Genomic DNA, 17160 nt, shown 5'->3' on the forward strand with positions numbered 1-17160 from the left:
CAATTCCGAAGCCTTGCCTCCTGTTTGCAGATTCAAAGAGAAGACAGAGAGACGCAACTTTGACCACGTCTGAATGTTTGTGGGCTTTGGGTCCCCACAACCAACAACCTTACTTAAATTCCCAACTTTTAAATTGCTAAGGCCATGGAAACATTAATAATGACCTTTCTTCATGAAACCCCCAAATCTCTCCCACTTGTACTTCTGACCAATTTACTAACTTTGAAGCAGCAGCAGCAGCAGCATCCAGCTCAGCTTCTCAGTAGGAACGCTGAATCTTTACTCAACACCTTGGCCCAAATAACACCACAACCTACAGGAACCTTCATATCTTCACATCCGTATGTCCACCCAAACCAATTATATAACTCATCTTTTTTTTGGCTTTAATTTTGTGGGGATTTTGGTTGCCATGGGAAAGATTGTGCTCTGGTAGTTCAATCTCTTGGCTATTAGTTGTCTTCTAACACACACAGACACACAGAGAGAGAAAGCAAGAAAGAGAGAGAGAAGAGACAGACACAGAGAAAACAAATAAGCTTGCAGCTTGCAGTGCTACACAAAATATACATGAAGAGCTTTCCAAAGAGGTTAAGCAACCATTAAGCAATCAATGTATTGATGTATTGCATTGTAGCTGGTAGAACTAAACAAAGAAGCTATTTATTGCCAACAAAACAGCATTTTCAGCTGAAATGATAATAATAGCAATTAATGTTTCCTCAGAATTTAATATTTGTCAGGCTAAATGCCTTCCATGAACAATTTTATCTATGAATATAAATGTGTCATTCTAATTTTGCAGACTATAGTGAGGGTAAGGAAGGTTGAGTAACTTACATGGCGTTGATTAACAATGGAGCCAAGACTGAAACCCAGGGTGACAATTTTGCTGCATAGGAGGCCTCTCCCAGTGAATGCCTGACTACACTGTTGTCAAGCCCTGCTATCTCGGCTTTGGTTATTGATCTGTTGAAGAAACTCAAAATATCACTCAACTCATTTTGAAAAATTGAGCAATACCTAAAATACCTGGGCATCAAAATGCATACAGCCACAGGCTCCATCCATCAAAATGATCTTTTACTGTCTCCTGGCAAAAAGTGTGAGTTACACACATTGGAAATTCATTCAGTGGTAAAGAAGAATAAAGTTACGAAATTTGCAGGAAAATAGATAGATATACCTTTAGTGAGGTAACCTAAATCAACAGAGACAAATGCCGCATGGTCTCCCTTGTGTGTGAATCCTAGCTATAGATTTTTGGAGTCAAATGTTCAGCGTTGAGTTCTGATAAAGGACAGAAAGACAGAAAGAAACAATTATAGAAAGGAGTGATGATAAAAATCCATCAGATATGAAAGGGAGGGGCATAACAGAGATAGAAAGAGCTAGGCAGTGAGGGAGTTGGGAGGATATGGAAGAGGAAGGAATAGCTAAAAATACATTAAAAAGCCATATAGAAAAACACACATTATAAGGTTATTAAACATATAATCTGAAAAAAAAAGACTGGAAAGATGAATCAACAGGCACTCATTGCTCTTGCAGGAAACTTATGTCCCAGCCCAACACCCACATCAAGCAGCATACACCTACCTGTCTGTAACTCAGGTCCAGAAAAACTTACGTTCTCTTTTCACTTCTATAGGCTCATGAATACATGTAGTTCACATATACACACTCAGGTACATTCTGGCATGCACACACACACACACATGCACCTGAAGAAAAATGTTCTAAGATGAAAGGAATTTGAGTTGGGTGATAAGGCTCCTCCTGAAAGCTGTGGGTTGTTAAATAAAATTCCCAGTGCCAGGTGTAGGCCACTTCCCTACAAGATGTGTTGGTCAACAAGATCCCAAAACAATACACGTTATTGCCATGGCTCTGATGCTAACTGGAACTTGATGGTAAGGCTCTATTGCCCATACTCAGAAATGACAAGTTAGAAGCTCAGTAAGAAGCTTTATCCCAAGTAGGTAGTGCTTATTATACAAGAAGTAGGTTATACTCACTGCTGGAGGAAAATCATCAGTAGTTTTACCCTAATGACATGACAGGTAAGATGTGCCTTCTGACCCAATAGTGGCATGACTGTTATGAGGACAACCAACCATCACACACCACCACCACCAACACCAACATTGGATTTGAGGCCTATTTTATAAGAAACTTCATGCCTGCTTCTGTAAATCTGGTCAAGAGCTCATGGCTGGGGAGGTCATAGGCCATATCAGGGGACCTGCTTCCATTGTTTGGCCAAATGGTCTTGTTGTCAAATCTCCCTCTAAATATCATTTTTATAGCCATAAACTAGTACTGCTCTTAACCTTAGTCAGAGAAGCTTCTTACTATAGAAGACTGTGGTTAATGTAGATACCTATAACTGTCCAAAGTGACAAAAATAAGTGACATAATGATCATTACTAAATGAGATAGCTGTCACCTCCTCCAAGGTTCATGAAAAGTCACAGAAGAAGGGGGTGAAAATAATGTAAGGGCCAGAGAATGGGGAGATGTGCTACAAAAAGACGTCTTTCGGACATGGCCTAGCTCATGAATGTACTGCAGCTGTGGTTATCTGCATAAGACATACACAGGATTGAGAATGTCAACATTTTGTCATGGACAAGAAAGGGGCCCATGAGTATACATCCCTCTCTAAGGGACTATTGTCCATTGATGGTTGTGGGCAAGGGTGTGTCATTTTATTATATTCTATAGCCACTGATAAGTTGCCCCTGATCCTGGAAATTACCTCTTAGCCACATGCAGGCAAGAAACCCTACCTAAATTAAATAGGCTATAAGCAAGGACATGAGAGTATAAGGGGAACTTGGGAGACAGGTGTGGGTAAAAAAAAAAAAAAAAGCAGGGAATCAGACATGAAGATGAGTAAAATTAATTATGTAAGAGTATGGAAGTATCAAGAAAAAAGAATGCATGTGTGTATTATATTCGCATGCCTTATGCTCTGTTCTAAATTTATCTTTTTCTTTTCAATATAAACAGTATTGGCTAACATAATAACACTTTTATTAAATTTTTATTTATTTCTCTCTCTCTCTCTCTCTCTCTCTCTCTCTGTGTGTGTGTGTGTGTGTGTGTGTGTGTATGTGTCTCCTGTCCCCACAATGCACACATGGAGGTTGGAGGACAACTTGAAGGAAGCTCTTTCTACTGTACCATGTGGGTCCCAGACATTGAACTCGCCATCAGATGTGGTAGCAAGCGTGTTTACCTGCTAAGCCATCTTGGGAACACTAGCATCCATTTTGAGTTTTAACAGTTTTCAGTTGTGGGGTAATGAGAAGAACTACCATTCTGTTTTCCTCTGTTTTCATCAATGTCGTTCATCAGTGTTTGTTTATCAAATAAGTTTTCTTGCAGCCCAAACTCGTCTTCCAACTCAACATGAGGCCAAGGATGGCCTTGAACTTCTGACCCTCCAACCTCTGCCTTCTGAGTGTTAGGATTTCATGCATGTTCTGTTATATATTTGTGCTTTTCTATATTTGACCCATTATTGTCTCTCATCTTTGGGGAGTAATTGAGATAGGTAGAATTTTTATATTCCCCAATTGACTCCTCTGGGGATTAGAAAGTATATAGAATGCACTCCCCCCAATAAATAATATAATGTTTTAAAATGACTGAAAAAGACTAGGTGGTATCATATCGAAGCCTTAACCAGGCTGGCAATAACCATCGACTGATCCTTTATCATGTCAACATGTGCTAGTAGAGACTCCTGAGGACTTAGCGTCCCATAGTCTCCCATCTACCTTGACTCTACTATCAACAGAGAAAGGTGCACAATGTGCCTTCCCCAGACCCTGTCCTCTTATCAGAACAGCATGTCTGGCTTTCACATTGCTGCCTGCAAGATTTGGTAAGATCTTGGCTCTGGATACATGACCTCATTGGACCCTGTCTTCCTGTGTGTCACTCACCTCACTCATCTCCTGGAAAGGAACATGTTTCCCAACCTCTTCCACATCAGCACTGAGAAAGGAAATTGCAGGCTCTGAGTGGTAAGTGACCTGGACAGTGCCAAAGTCTTGGGAGGGAGGTAAGACGGAGGAGGGCTGAAGAAGCACAATGAGATGCTTTCACCCTGCCAAATTCCCATCCCTCTTTGGGCTGCAGGAGATGCCAGAAAAGGAAGCCAAGAGGAGGTGGGAGGATAAGTGGAAACAGCTCCTCCTCTTCCCTGGCACTTCCTGGCTGGTTGTCTATAAACATCTCTCTAGCACTACCCCACGCAGGGAGTCTGAGGAGATGCATGGACTTGCTCGACTGTGTGAGCCATGCCATCTATATTAGAGGCCTTGTAACTCCGAGAGAAGATGGGCAAACGTGATGAGCAGGTAGGGACAGGGTAGATTGGGCGTGTAGCCTAATGACCTTTCCAGTAACAGCCAGAGAGCTCTTGGGACAGCTTCCTAGATAAACTGGACAAGGAAGAAAACCAAACGTTCTTTCCCGTTCCTTCTCTCACCGTCACACTTCCAAGTCTCTCCCTTAGTTCTGTGAAAGAGGAACAAGGTGGCGTGCCTGTCGGGAGAGTGATCAGAACAGGAGAGCAGCTCTGCCTGGAGACTGAAGGCAAGCCAGAATGGAAAGCAGATACATTTGGGATGGTGAAATCCCACTCCATGGACTTGTGGCCGGAGCGGAGCCTGTAAGTAGATGTGAACGTGCCAATGGCTCTCCTTGCATGAGCCAGAAGTCAATGTTTGACAGACTGGGATCTGGGCCAAACTCCAGCTCAGTGGCCTCCCACAGGGGACGACTTCAAAGAAATGAGATTTAGTGAAATAGTCTGTGTCTGTTGCCAGAGGCCTGGGCTCACAGGTCAGACTCTGAGCCTGTCTTCTGGGCTCCCAACAGTCCATGCTCAGTTCCTCCCCAGGTACTCAACACCATTATTAAATGTTTTATTGATTTGCCCCGTCCACTGGGCAGAGGTAAGAGTTGATATCTTCTGGACGTTACATCCTCAGAAACAAATAAGCAAGCTCCAGATTTTCCAATATAATGGCAGCCAAACTAAAGTGGCCTTTGAACACTTGAAATGTGGCCAGTCCAAACTTATCACAAGTTTAAAATGCACAGTGGATTTCAAAAAGTAGGTATGAACAACAAAGTAAAACATATCTTTAATTATTCCATTAGTTAAATATTAAAATCACATTTTATATGTTAGGTTAAATAAAATAAACCATTAAGATGGATGTCTCTTTTTTCTCTCTTTAAAATCACTCATGTGGTTTGTATTATACTCACATTGGACTGCATTGTTCTGAGCATGCTGTAAGTGCAGATAGATGGATGGATGAATATAAAAGGCAAAAAAGAGTTTAAAAGTTGACCTAAGATCAGCATTAATATTTTTATATCAGCATGGAATGAGTGGGTCAAAATGGTTGAAAATAAATGAAGCATAGCCACTTTAGGAAGTAAATTTGTATCTGGAACTACATTTCACTCTGAGTCATTTGCTATGGAAAAAAAAATGCTTACTTTTCTTAACCAAAGCTCCTAAAGCATGAGAGGGTGACAGCCAGTTAGCCAGGCCTCACAACACAGGTCAGGCTCAGCCTTCAATCCTGTGGTAAGGATTTAGGAGAGCAGACAACCAAGACAGCACTGCAAGGCATTATCAGAAAGTAAGGAAGGAAAGAAGGAAAAAAAAAAGAACAAAGGGAAGGAAAAAGAAGGAAGGAAGGAAGGAAGGAAGGAAGGAAGGAAGGAAGGAAGGAAGGAAGGAAGGAAGGTACAAACAACTAATCTGGGAATCCCACATTCTACCAGGTTTCTTCTCATTCCAAATAAGGAAGTTTCCATTATCTGATTTTGCTTTCGATAGATTCATTAGAATTATTTTTAATGTATAACCTTCTACGGCATCAAAAATTAATTCAGAGCAATCTTCTATAGATTTTTTCAAAAGTTAAAGAGGAAGGATGGATCACTTCCAAAATCACTGTCTACGTATACCCTGATATCAAAGACAGACAGAGTGGCTACAGACAAAAATAGGAAAGAAGTACAGGTAGAAGTAGACAAGAAGACTTTAGTTCAGTGTCTCTCAGGAGCATCGTTATAAAACAAAACAGAAAGTTACTAATGAAAAATATTAGCAAACTCCATTCCACAGCAGAGTAAAGAGAAAGGGAAAGCAGGATAGTTCAAGACACTAAAGCCAGTTAAAGTAATGCATGACTTTAAAAAGACAAAAAAAAAAATCATGATCCCTACAAATCATAACAACAACAACAACAAAAAAATTCAGTCCCCTTCTTAAAGAAAACACTCAATAAACTAGGAAGCATAGGGAATCACGTCAACATAATTAAAGTTATATGTGAAAACCCTATAGGGAACATTGCAACACTGAAAAAAGAAATCTTCCTTTCAGATCACAAGCAATCTACACATGGTGCTGCCAGCCTATGAGCCTAGCACCCAGGTGGACACGCAGGGTGATTCTGAGCTTAAGGTAGCCTGACACGCACACCAAGTATGAATCTAGACTGAGAAACGAAGCAAAGGCCTATTTTAAAAACAAAAACAAACAGAAAATGAATAAAAAATAAAAATAAAAACTACCAGATCAGCAACAAGCACTCCAGCCTAGGAAGCAGGCAACATAACTGGAGATCTTTATCTCTCCCTCTTGTCTAAATCCAATACCAGTCTTTTCTCCACCTCTGCAGGAGACCAAATACTGTGGCCTCCTCTTCCTCTCTGACCCCACCTCTAGTAGAGCACACAGATCTTCCCCTCCCAACATTGTTTCCCCCACTTACCACTTTAATCAGAGCCCTAACACCAGCAACCATTCCCTGGGAATCCTCAGGATACTCTAGCCAGAGCAGCAGATTGCCTAGCTGCAGATCCAGTCCCCTACTCTCACACCCCAGGTCTGTAGCAGACCACTGCTGTAGCATCATCTTCTCTCTGCCCCCATCTGTCGTGGATAACAGAGATCTTCCCTTCCAACATTCCTCCGAGGTCATCCTGTTATCACAGACCCCAACTCCAGCAGGTAATCCCTGGGGACCTGCCAGCTAAGCATGCCAGAGAAGCAAGGAAGCCAGCACAGCAGATAGGTCAGCTTCATGATATTTTCACTCTTCCTTCTCTTCTCCATATCCAAGGCCCTAGTCTCACCCACAGCTCTGAGAGAGTCTTGTCAAAGCCCATCCGCATTACCAACTGCCAACCCTCAATACCTAGAAACACATTTGACACAAAACATCCAGTGGCCTAACCTAGCAGGAACCCAGAAGATTTCCCCAACAGAAAACACAAAGCAACCCTACCCTACTAAGAATCAAGGAAGGTAACAGAAACCAAGAAACAAAACACCCGCCCAACAAAGATAAGACCAAATATCAGCACCTAGAATTGCAATATTTCTAATTCAAGATGCTGAAACAAGAGCATATATACAGTCAATACAGCACATAAAATATGTCTCCACTAGAGCCCGGCAACAGTACCACAGCAGGCCCTGAAATCTGCAAGATAGTTGAGTCACAAGAAAAAGACCGTAAAATAGCTCTTATGGATATGATAGAGGTCCTTAAAGAGGACATGTATAAAACTCTTAAAGAAATCTATGAAAACAAAAACAAGCAGTAGAAGAAAATGGATAAAACAATTCAGGACCTGAAAGTGGATATAGAATCAATAAGAAAACCCAAACTGAGGAAAATGTGAAAATAAAAAATTTAGGAACTTAAACAGGAAACTCAAAGGCAAGCCTCACGAACACTGGAATACAAGCACTGGAAGAGAGAATTTTGAGCACTGAAGACACAACAAAAGAAATAGATACTCCAGTGAAATAAATTTTTAAATCAAAAAACAAAATAAAGCTCTAGCACAAAACATCCAGGAAATCAAATAATTCAGAAATAAATAATCCCAGAGCAGAAAATCAAGAGGAAATAGGGAAAGGGGGAACACACACACAGCAAAATAATAGGAATCAACAAACAGCTTATTGATATCTCTCAACATCTCAACAAGGGTCTCAATTCACCAATAAAAAGACACAGACTAACAGATGGATATGAAAACGGGATCCAGAGGATGGATATTACCTCAGGGTAAAGGGATGGAAAGAGATATTCCTAAGAAGCCAGCTGGTGCAGCTATTTTAATATCTGGCAAAAATAGATACAGTGAAGGACACTACATACTCATCAAAGGAAAAAAACTCTCCAACAGGACATTTCAATTATTAACACCTATGAAACTAACAAAAGGACACCCAAGTTCATGAAAGAAACTACTACAGCTTAAATCACGTATGGACTCTTACGCAGTGATGATGGGAGACTACAGTACCCCACTCTCGTCAATAGACAAGTCAACTAGACAACTAAACAATAAAATGTGAGAGGCGCTAACTGGCTTTAAACAAATATTTATACAACAGTTCTCCCAAACACAAAAGAATATACCTTCTTCACAGCACCACACAGAACCTTCTCCAAAACTGACCATATTCTTTTACATAAAGAAAGTCTCAATACATACAAGGAAATTGAAATAACCTCTGCATCCTATCTGACCACAAGGAATTAAAGCTCAATATCAACAATAGAGAGCTTACAAACTTGTGGAAACTGAACAACTCACTACTGAATGAAAATGACTCAAGACAGAAATGAGGAAAGAAGTTAAAGACTTTTTTAAACTTGAAAGATGAATACACAACATACTCAAACTTACAGGACACAACAAAGGCAATTCTAAGAAGCAAGTTCATAGCATTGAATGCCTACATAAGAATTTTAAAAATTAAAACAGCACACCTGAAAGTTCTAGAACAAAAAAGAAGAGAGCACATCCAAAAGGAGCAGATAGAAAGAAATAATCAAATGTGGGCTGAAATCAATAAAATGGAGACAAACAAACAAAACACCAAGAATCAATGAAACAAAGAGTTGGTTCTTTGAAAAAAGTCAATAAACTTGACAAACCCTTAGCCAAATTAATTAAAGAGTAGAGGAAAAAAAGATCCAAATTAACAAAATTAGAGGAGAAAATAGGAACATATAGGCATAGGATATATTAAAAACCTGGGTTCCACCAAATTGGAAAATCTAAAAGAAATGGGTGCTTTTCTTGATACATACTACTTAGTAGAATTAAATCAAAATCAAATAAGCAGATCAATATCCCCCAGTAAACTAGAACAAATAAAAAAAAAAAGTCCTCAACAAAAAAGAATGCAGGGCCATATGGTTTTAATGCAGAATTCTACTGGGCTTTCAAAGAACAGTTAATGCCAATACACCTCAAATTACTCTACAAAAAAGAAACAAAAGAAACCTTGCCCAGTTCATTTCACAAAGCCACAGCTACCCTGATACCCAAATCACATAAGAAAGAGAATTACAGACCAATTTTGCTAAAGAGATGAATAGATGAAGAAACTGTGGTACATTTACACAATGGAATACTTAGCCATTAAAAAAATAAAACAATGAAATTTGCAGGTAAATGGATAGAACTAAAAAACATCATCCTCTGTGAGTTAAATCAGACCCAGAATGACAGTTATCATATGTATCTGCTTACATGTCTAGATTAACTTTTAAGACAATGATAACTAAGCTATAATCTGTAGAACCACAGAGGTTAGGGAGAGAATAAGAGACTCAGGGGTAGGGGGTTCTGATAAATCTTCCTAGGAAAGGGAAATAGAGTAGATAGTTATGGATAGTTGGGGATGGACTGGGAAGATCAAGTTGGGATTTGGAGTGGAGAGGAGGGAATATAGGGAGAAACAAATAAACAAAGAGCCATTTGAAGGGTAGCATGGAAACCTTAAACAGTGGAAGCTTCCTAAAACACACACATATATGAAGGCAATCTAAATGATACCACCAAATAATGGGTAGACAGGGCCCCAACTGGCCATATATTGTCATGCAATGAAGCTTCCAGTTCTGGGATACAATTGAGTTTTTGACCAAAGGGGTCCCTTGGGAACACCCAAACAAGCCAGGATATAACAAAGACTATATGTTGCTCTCCACAACTCAATGGCAACCCATTGAGAACTCAATGAACCCATTGAGCTGAAGAGAACATCTCCAGAACTCACTGAACATGAAGAAGTCGAGCTGATACCTACATAGAGCCTGCACTCCTACATTCTAGCATCTAGCTTGAGGAAAGTACTAGCATGCTTCTTTGGTAGCATGCTATCAAAGAAGAAATGTGAACATCAACTAGCTACAAATCCACAACTACAATTGTCTCCAGCCGGCAAGATAGCTAGTGCAATGGAGATGCAAAACTTGTGAGAGAAACCAACCAATATCTGATTTGACTTAAGGCCCATTTGGCAAGATAAAACTTATACCTACTTGAATGACCAAGAACCTGAGACTAGATAGCCCAGGAACCTAGGGAAAAACCAAATACTAATGTTATTATATAGTAGTGGGTAGGAGTGGGAGTAGGAGCAGTAGCAGCAGCAGCAGCAGCAGCAGCAGCAACAACAACAGCAGCAGTAAATAACAACAAGAACATCATAGCAATAAACTGACTCCTAGCAATATTCTCCAATACTCATAGGTCAGTGCCATGCTCAGCCATCATCAGAGACGCTTCCTCCCGCAGCAGATGAGAACAGTCAGACATTTTGAAAAGAAAGATCTTGAAACACTCAGACCTAGACAGGATGTCACCCCCAACCCCCATGGCTCAGGGAAGCCTGCTGAAGAAAAGGCAGAAAGAATATGAGTCAGAAGGGATGGAGGGCAACAAGAACACAAGGCCTCCTAACCACAGCAAGACTGAAGAAGTGCATTCAAACTCAGAGACTGGGGCAGCATGCACAGGGATCCACACCAGATGGGCTCCTTGAGCTGGAAGAAAAAGGGGACACGTGCCCACATCCCTCACCCAGAATTATTTCCAATTCATAGCCACTTGAAAATAAAGATTTGCTGTCTTATAGAGAAGCAAACTACTCCTAAGTGCAGGGTATGTGCCCAGCAGTCGCTGGTAAACAGAACACAAGGTCAACAACATCGTCGGAGGTTCCTTGTCTCCTAAGGTTGTGCCAGAGCTTTTTTTGTGTTTTTTTTTTTAATTTTTATTTATATAGTTTGTCTGTTTTTATCCTATAAATCCTTTGCATGCATATTATGGCTCTCAGTTAAGTATTTTGATGACATTCCTCAGTGTGAAAACTAGTGAGTCTTTGCATCTATATCTGTTTCACGTGCCTTTTCTTTTCTTTTCTTTTCTTTTTTTTTTGGGGGGGGGAGAAGGGCTCTTTTCCTTTTGTTTGTTTTGTCCTATCATGATGTATTTAGCGAAGTTTGTTTTGTTTTTTTTAATCTTATTATTATCCCGAAAAAGCCAGTTCGTGTTCTAATGAGAGACAGAAAAGGGGTGGATCCAGATGGGAGGGGAAGGGAGGGAGTGGGAGGAGTAGAGGGAGGGAAACCATGATCATGTTATATTATGTGAGGAGGGAAAAAAAGGCCATTTTAAAAAAAAAAGGGGGAGAAAAACAAAAAAAACAAAAACAAACAAACAAACAAAAAAAGACTTCCAAATTTGAAAAAGGAAGTAAAGTATGTTTTCTGTGTCAGGATCTTATATATAAAGCATAAATATCACACATGCCATAAAACTGTTAAACTTAAATTCAATAAAGTCTATGTAAAAATTATTTCTGTATTTCTCTGCAGAAACAATAAATACCCTCAAAAGGAAATTATAAAAATGATTTCATTTACAGTAGTAAGTATAAAAATAATGAAATACTTAGTAATTATTACTAAGCTGAATATTTGTATAAAACATTGATCAAATAAATTAAAAACATAAATGGAATTTTATTCCATGTTCATGGACTAGAACAATTAATCATGCTGAGACATCAATTCTACACACAACATTGCATGGATTTAACAAAGTTCATGCCAAAATCCAAATGAAAGTTTTGCAGAAATAGAAAATCATCCTAATAGCCACGTGGATTTATAAAATATATATATATATGAAAACAATCAAAACAATCTTGAGAAGGAACAAAGCTAGATGAATTCCTAGATGAATTCTTATACTTTGGGCTAGTGAGATGACTCAGTAGGTAAAATGCTTACTATCTTACCTGAGGATTAAAACTCAGACCCTTAGATCCTATATATGGTGGTTTGAATAAGAATGATCCTCATAGGCTCATATATTTGAATGCTTAGGAAAAAGCACTATTGTATAGGATTAGGAGGTGAGGCCTTGTTGGAGAAAGTGTGTCACTGAGGGTAGGCTTTAAGGTTTCAGAACTCCATGTCGGCCCAGGCTCTCTCTTCCTACTGCCTGTGGATCCAGATGTTGAACTCTTAGCTCTTGCTCTAGCACAATGTCTGCCTGCATGCCACCATGCTTCCTGCCATGATGATAATGGACTACACCCCTAAAGCTGTGAGCCAGCCCCAACTAAATACTTTCTTTTATACCAGTTGCCATGGTCATGGAATCTCTTCACAGCAATAGAACACTGATTAACATAGCATGTAAAAACTAGGTGGGCATACCAGAGTGCCTATAATCCCAGCTGAGAGACAAGGAATATCAGGAACAAGCTGGCTAGCTAGACTAGTTGATAACGGAGCTCTGGGTTTAACTGAGCCTTTGCCTCAATGAATAAAATGAAGAGTGATGAAAGAAGATAGCCAATGTCAACCTCGGGCCTTATACCCAAGAACACATGTGTGCATGTGTACCACAAACATGTGAAAATATATGTCCAAAACCACACTCACCATGCATGCATATATATGCAAAAAAAAAAAAAACAAAAAAACAAAACAAAACATGAACAAGCTCTATCGACCAAAGCACACTGGTACTGACAAAGCACACATATAGAAGGAACAAACACACACTCATACACGCACACATATCAGAATGCAAGAAAAATAATCCTTGCCTTAGCTACTTTTCCTTATGTGATTAAATACGTGGCATGAAGCAACTGAAGGGGAGACGGGCTGCTTCTGGCTTCTAGGAGATTATTTCATTATGGTGGGGAAGACATGGAAGTGGGAGGGAGCCGAAGGGAGCACCTTGCACCCACAGGCAGGAAGCACAGACTGAATGGGAAGTGTGGCTGGCTACAGGGCCTCAGGGCCTGATGGAAGTGTTTCTAGTGATATTTCCTTTAATAAAACTGCACACGCACACATATACACTTACTGCTAACGCAGAGGACTCGGGTTCAGTTCTCAGCACCCACATTGGGATGTTGACAACTGCCTATAATTCTCACAGGATGAAACACCATCTTCTACACACATGCTGCACATAGATTCACACACACACACACACACACACACACACACACACACAATTTAGATACATATGTACGTATACACACACAAGTAAAAAAAAGAGCTCATTACACAACTTCTCTATCTAAAGCAGTCACTTTCAGAGAGATGAAAACACGATTGGTTGGCCTCAGGAAGTGGGGGTAAAGTGGGGATGGGGAGTGAGTTGTTTAACAGTTTCCACTGGGAAAGAGATGCAATTGTGGGGGAGGATGGGAGTGATATTTAGAGAATAGTGTTAATTCCTTAATGCCACTGAATATTTTAAAGAGTTTACAGTGGTTAATATCATGACCCACATAACTATAAAAGGTGGAAAAGGAAAAGGAAGGATTGGGGGAGGGGAGAAGCATGGGAAGGAAAAGCAGTGAAGGCACAGCGGGCCTTGGACAGTCAGAATCAGAGATCACACATGTACCTCCACAACTTCGGAGAACAAGATGGAGAGTCACACTGGCCGCCATCTGAACTAGTAATAGGGTGACAGTTTATCTTCTGAGATTGATGGACAATCTTCTCATTTTGCAACAGGAACCTGCAATGAGATTCATAAAATAGATCAAGTGACTACATGAAGGCAAGAGAAAGTGTACACAATCTACTTTTTAAATATTTGTCCTCCCAGCCTCCCATCCACCTACTAAACCTCACTTAAGCAAAGTCAGGAAGATAAAAACTATTCGGATGACAAGAGTATTTCTTCAGGTAAATGCTGGTTCTGAATAGAAATCATACTGGATATGCACCATATTGCATTGACACTAAAATTCATGATTACCGTCATGATAGTCTTTTCCTACAAACACTGATAAATAAATTAAATTTAATAAAATAAAATGCCTCGTTCAAGGACATAGGGAAGTTATATTTTAAACCCAGGTGTGGTGTACTACTGAAGGTGAGAGCGTATTTTGTCAACTGAGGCTAACTAAAATGGAGGAGCATTAAACAAGTGAGAGGAAATGGAAGTCAGGGGAGGTGAACTCATGCAGAAACTCCCACCAGACTCCGTAGAGAGATACATGAGGCAACCCCACAAATCATTTAGGGTATCAGCACCTCAGCGTGTGAGGGCTGATGTCATGTCCTGTGAAGGCCCTTTTATCCTCTTTACAATCACATTTAAGATTTAACCTCAGAAACAAAAATCAAGAGCTGGGAATTTGCTTCAACGGTTGAGCATTTGCCTTGTATGTGAGAGGCCCTGTGTTCAATCCCCTGTGCCAGCTAAGCAAGTAAGAATCCAAAGAATATGAATCAAGGCATGAAGAAGAAATTATGGTGGGGAAAGGTTAATAAACTGATTTCCTGTCATCTCTTTTTCTCTAAATCTAGAAAATGAATAACACAAGCTCCCCCCCCCCCAAAAAAAAATAATAATCTGAGGAAAAGAAAGCTTTCTTCATCCACATTAACTTTACGGAAAAGAACATCCTACAGATTGTGTCTACCTTCTAAAATATGATAGATGACAGCGAGTAAAAGCCAGGGTCTGAGACAGATCATCAGATCATTTGGTTCTTAATAGACAGCTGTTGCTGATGTGTGCCTCAGCCCACACTGCAATCCTGAAGCACACACTCTGGCGCTGAGGTTATTAGGCAACTCAGTGAAATGGGACAGAAAACCCCCCAAGGAGCCAGAGCTCCAGAATCTGCTAGACTCATTTCCACGCTCACCCGGGAACCCAGAAAATCACTTTCAGATGCAACCCAGGACAGATACTGCCTGCCAGGAGAAGCTCAGATGTACACAGACTTCCCCAGCAATCCTCCATTGTGCCCTTCCAAGCTACCAGTCTTTTTCTTTTCTTTCTTTTCTTTTTTTCTGGAAATTCACAAACTTCTTCCCCTCACAGCAAAGCTTTATTCCAAGGCTGCCCACTGCCCATCTTTCTCTATCCATTAAGTGCCTGGAAAACATAAGAAGGGGAAACAAAGGGCAAATGCCAGTCTGTGACCTCTGTCTGGATTTAGCCAAGCGTGATGTGTGAATCAGGTGTGTGGAATGGAAGTTTCCATGGCAACGAGACTGCCAGCCAGGCAAGGCCTTCACATACTCTTTCTACCATGGTAATAGAAACAATGAGGCCACCTGAGAGACCTCAGCAAAGAGGGAGGCAGCCAAGTTCAGGGTTATCCAGTGACTGGGAGGATCTGGGTGTGCACGAGGTCCTCCCACAGCCCTAGCTCTGAATTCTTTCCTGTCAGCAGTTACCTATGTCCTATCACCACCCTTTGCAGGTAGAAAGCGTGATCTCTCAAGAGAGTTGCTGGAAAGTGAAGTGGAGAAAGGACTAGGGAGATGTATTTAGCTAACGAGACATCTATGTCTGTCAATATGTCGGGCTACTTTGACCCATTCTGATGACACTAGGTACCTACTTGGCAGAAGTGTTTCCGTCTTCTGGAAGTATCTTTGCCTTACCTCTCAGTGTATTTTGGTTTGTAAAGTCAGACCATCAGAAACAGGTCCTGAGCTACATTTTGTATTTCAGAAGTTTAAAATTTTGCACTAAATTTTAGTGTATAGACACTACAATTATATAAAACTTAAGAAAAACAAAAGTAGAAAAAGAAGAGGGATAAAAAGCAACTAGCTTGTTTTTTTTTAAAGTCCCATGGGTTGGCAGAAAGGAAAAAAAGCATACAATTTTAATGAAATCAAAGCTTGCCTGGGCTCATATGGATGCCCGCCAGTCTGTGCTGAGCTGAGCTTCTCAGATCTTAGACAGGTCAGCAGCAGGCTGTATCTAGAAGGAAACTGGAAGACAGCAAATTCCACTTCCCCTCTCCCCACTGTTTTTAGCTCTGCTCTAAGGAGGGTTTCAATTCCTTCACAGCATCACTCCGTGGGCTGAGGAAAAGTTCCTCCTGCTACTTCAGTTGAAGGCCCTGCTTCAGCAGACTGTGACAAGCCCGAGGTAAGTGGCCTAACCCTCCCAGTGCGCCCGTGGAATGTGTCTCACCACACCTGACCTGACGGGCACCCAGAGGCCGCCTCCTGCCTTTCAGACAGTTCCGTGTGGGGCCCTGGGAAGCACCCACTGCCAAGCGTTGTTGACTGCACCAACCACCCCTGTGGAGCTTCATCCACGGCAGTTCACCGTGACGATGCACACTGAGGGCAAATGCCGTAATACAGGAGGACCCTTCATCAGCCCGAGATAAGTTCAAACATTCCAGAGGATACTGAACCGTGCTGAATATTAAACCCGGTGCACACTCTGCTGTTCCTGGATGTATATATCCACTCTGTGCATGCGTCGTGCTGCTCCTGTATGTATATGCTTCTGATAATGTTTAACTTGTAAGTCAGCAGAGTAAGCAATTAAACAATAACAGAGAAGTTACAACAAATACCATATTTTATTTCAAAATATTACTTATGGGAATGTCTGCCTCTCTCCTTTCCTTGCTTCAGTTCCCTTTTCCTCCCATCTCAAAGTATCTTAATTCATCACTGTACAACAATAATATTTTCAGATCATGGTTGACTACACCAGATGGAAAACTCAGAGCTACCGGTAAATTTACTCTTGTACTCTCTCACCTAGCCCTTTTACTTACTGATTCCTGCACTTAGCATGTAACCACTTCTCAATATTTCTGCTCAGATGTTATTCCTTTTAGGAAGCCTGTCTTTGCAAAATTTTATAACCTTCCTGTCCTTCTGAACTGGCTATTACTTTCTGGGTATGTCTGGAAGAGTGCTTCCAGATGTTTAACTGACAAAATAAGGACCTGTTTTGCATGTGGTCAGCACTGTGCCATTAGGT

General features: G+C 40.7%; 1 long non-coding RNA gene across 2 annotated transcripts; it reads left to right on the forward strand.

Moving 5' to 3' along the window:
- Window positions 1-3844: 3844 nt before the first annotated feature.
- On the forward strand, window positions 3845-16654 carry LOC129685527 (uncharacterized). 2 transcript variants are annotated; one of them, XR_008721507.1, is made up of 3 exons: window positions 3845-4687; window positions 16225-16305; window positions 16397-16654. It is a non-coding gene; the product is annotated as an uncharacterized LOC129685527 (long non-coding RNA). The 2 variants fall into 2 exon arrangements; XR_008721508.1 differs by lacking the exon at window positions 3845-4687 and adding an exon at window positions 13921-14087.
- Window positions 16655-17160: the final 506 nt, after the last annotated feature.

Source organism: Psammomys obesus, unplaced genomic scaffold (genome assembly GCF_907164565.1).
Source record: "Psammomys obesus unplaced genomic scaffold, mPsaObe1.curated_primary_1811, whole genome shotgun sequence".
In the NCBI taxonomy this organism is placed as follows: domain Eukaryota; kingdom Metazoa; phylum Chordata; class Mammalia; order Rodentia; family Muridae; genus Psammomys; species Psammomys obesus.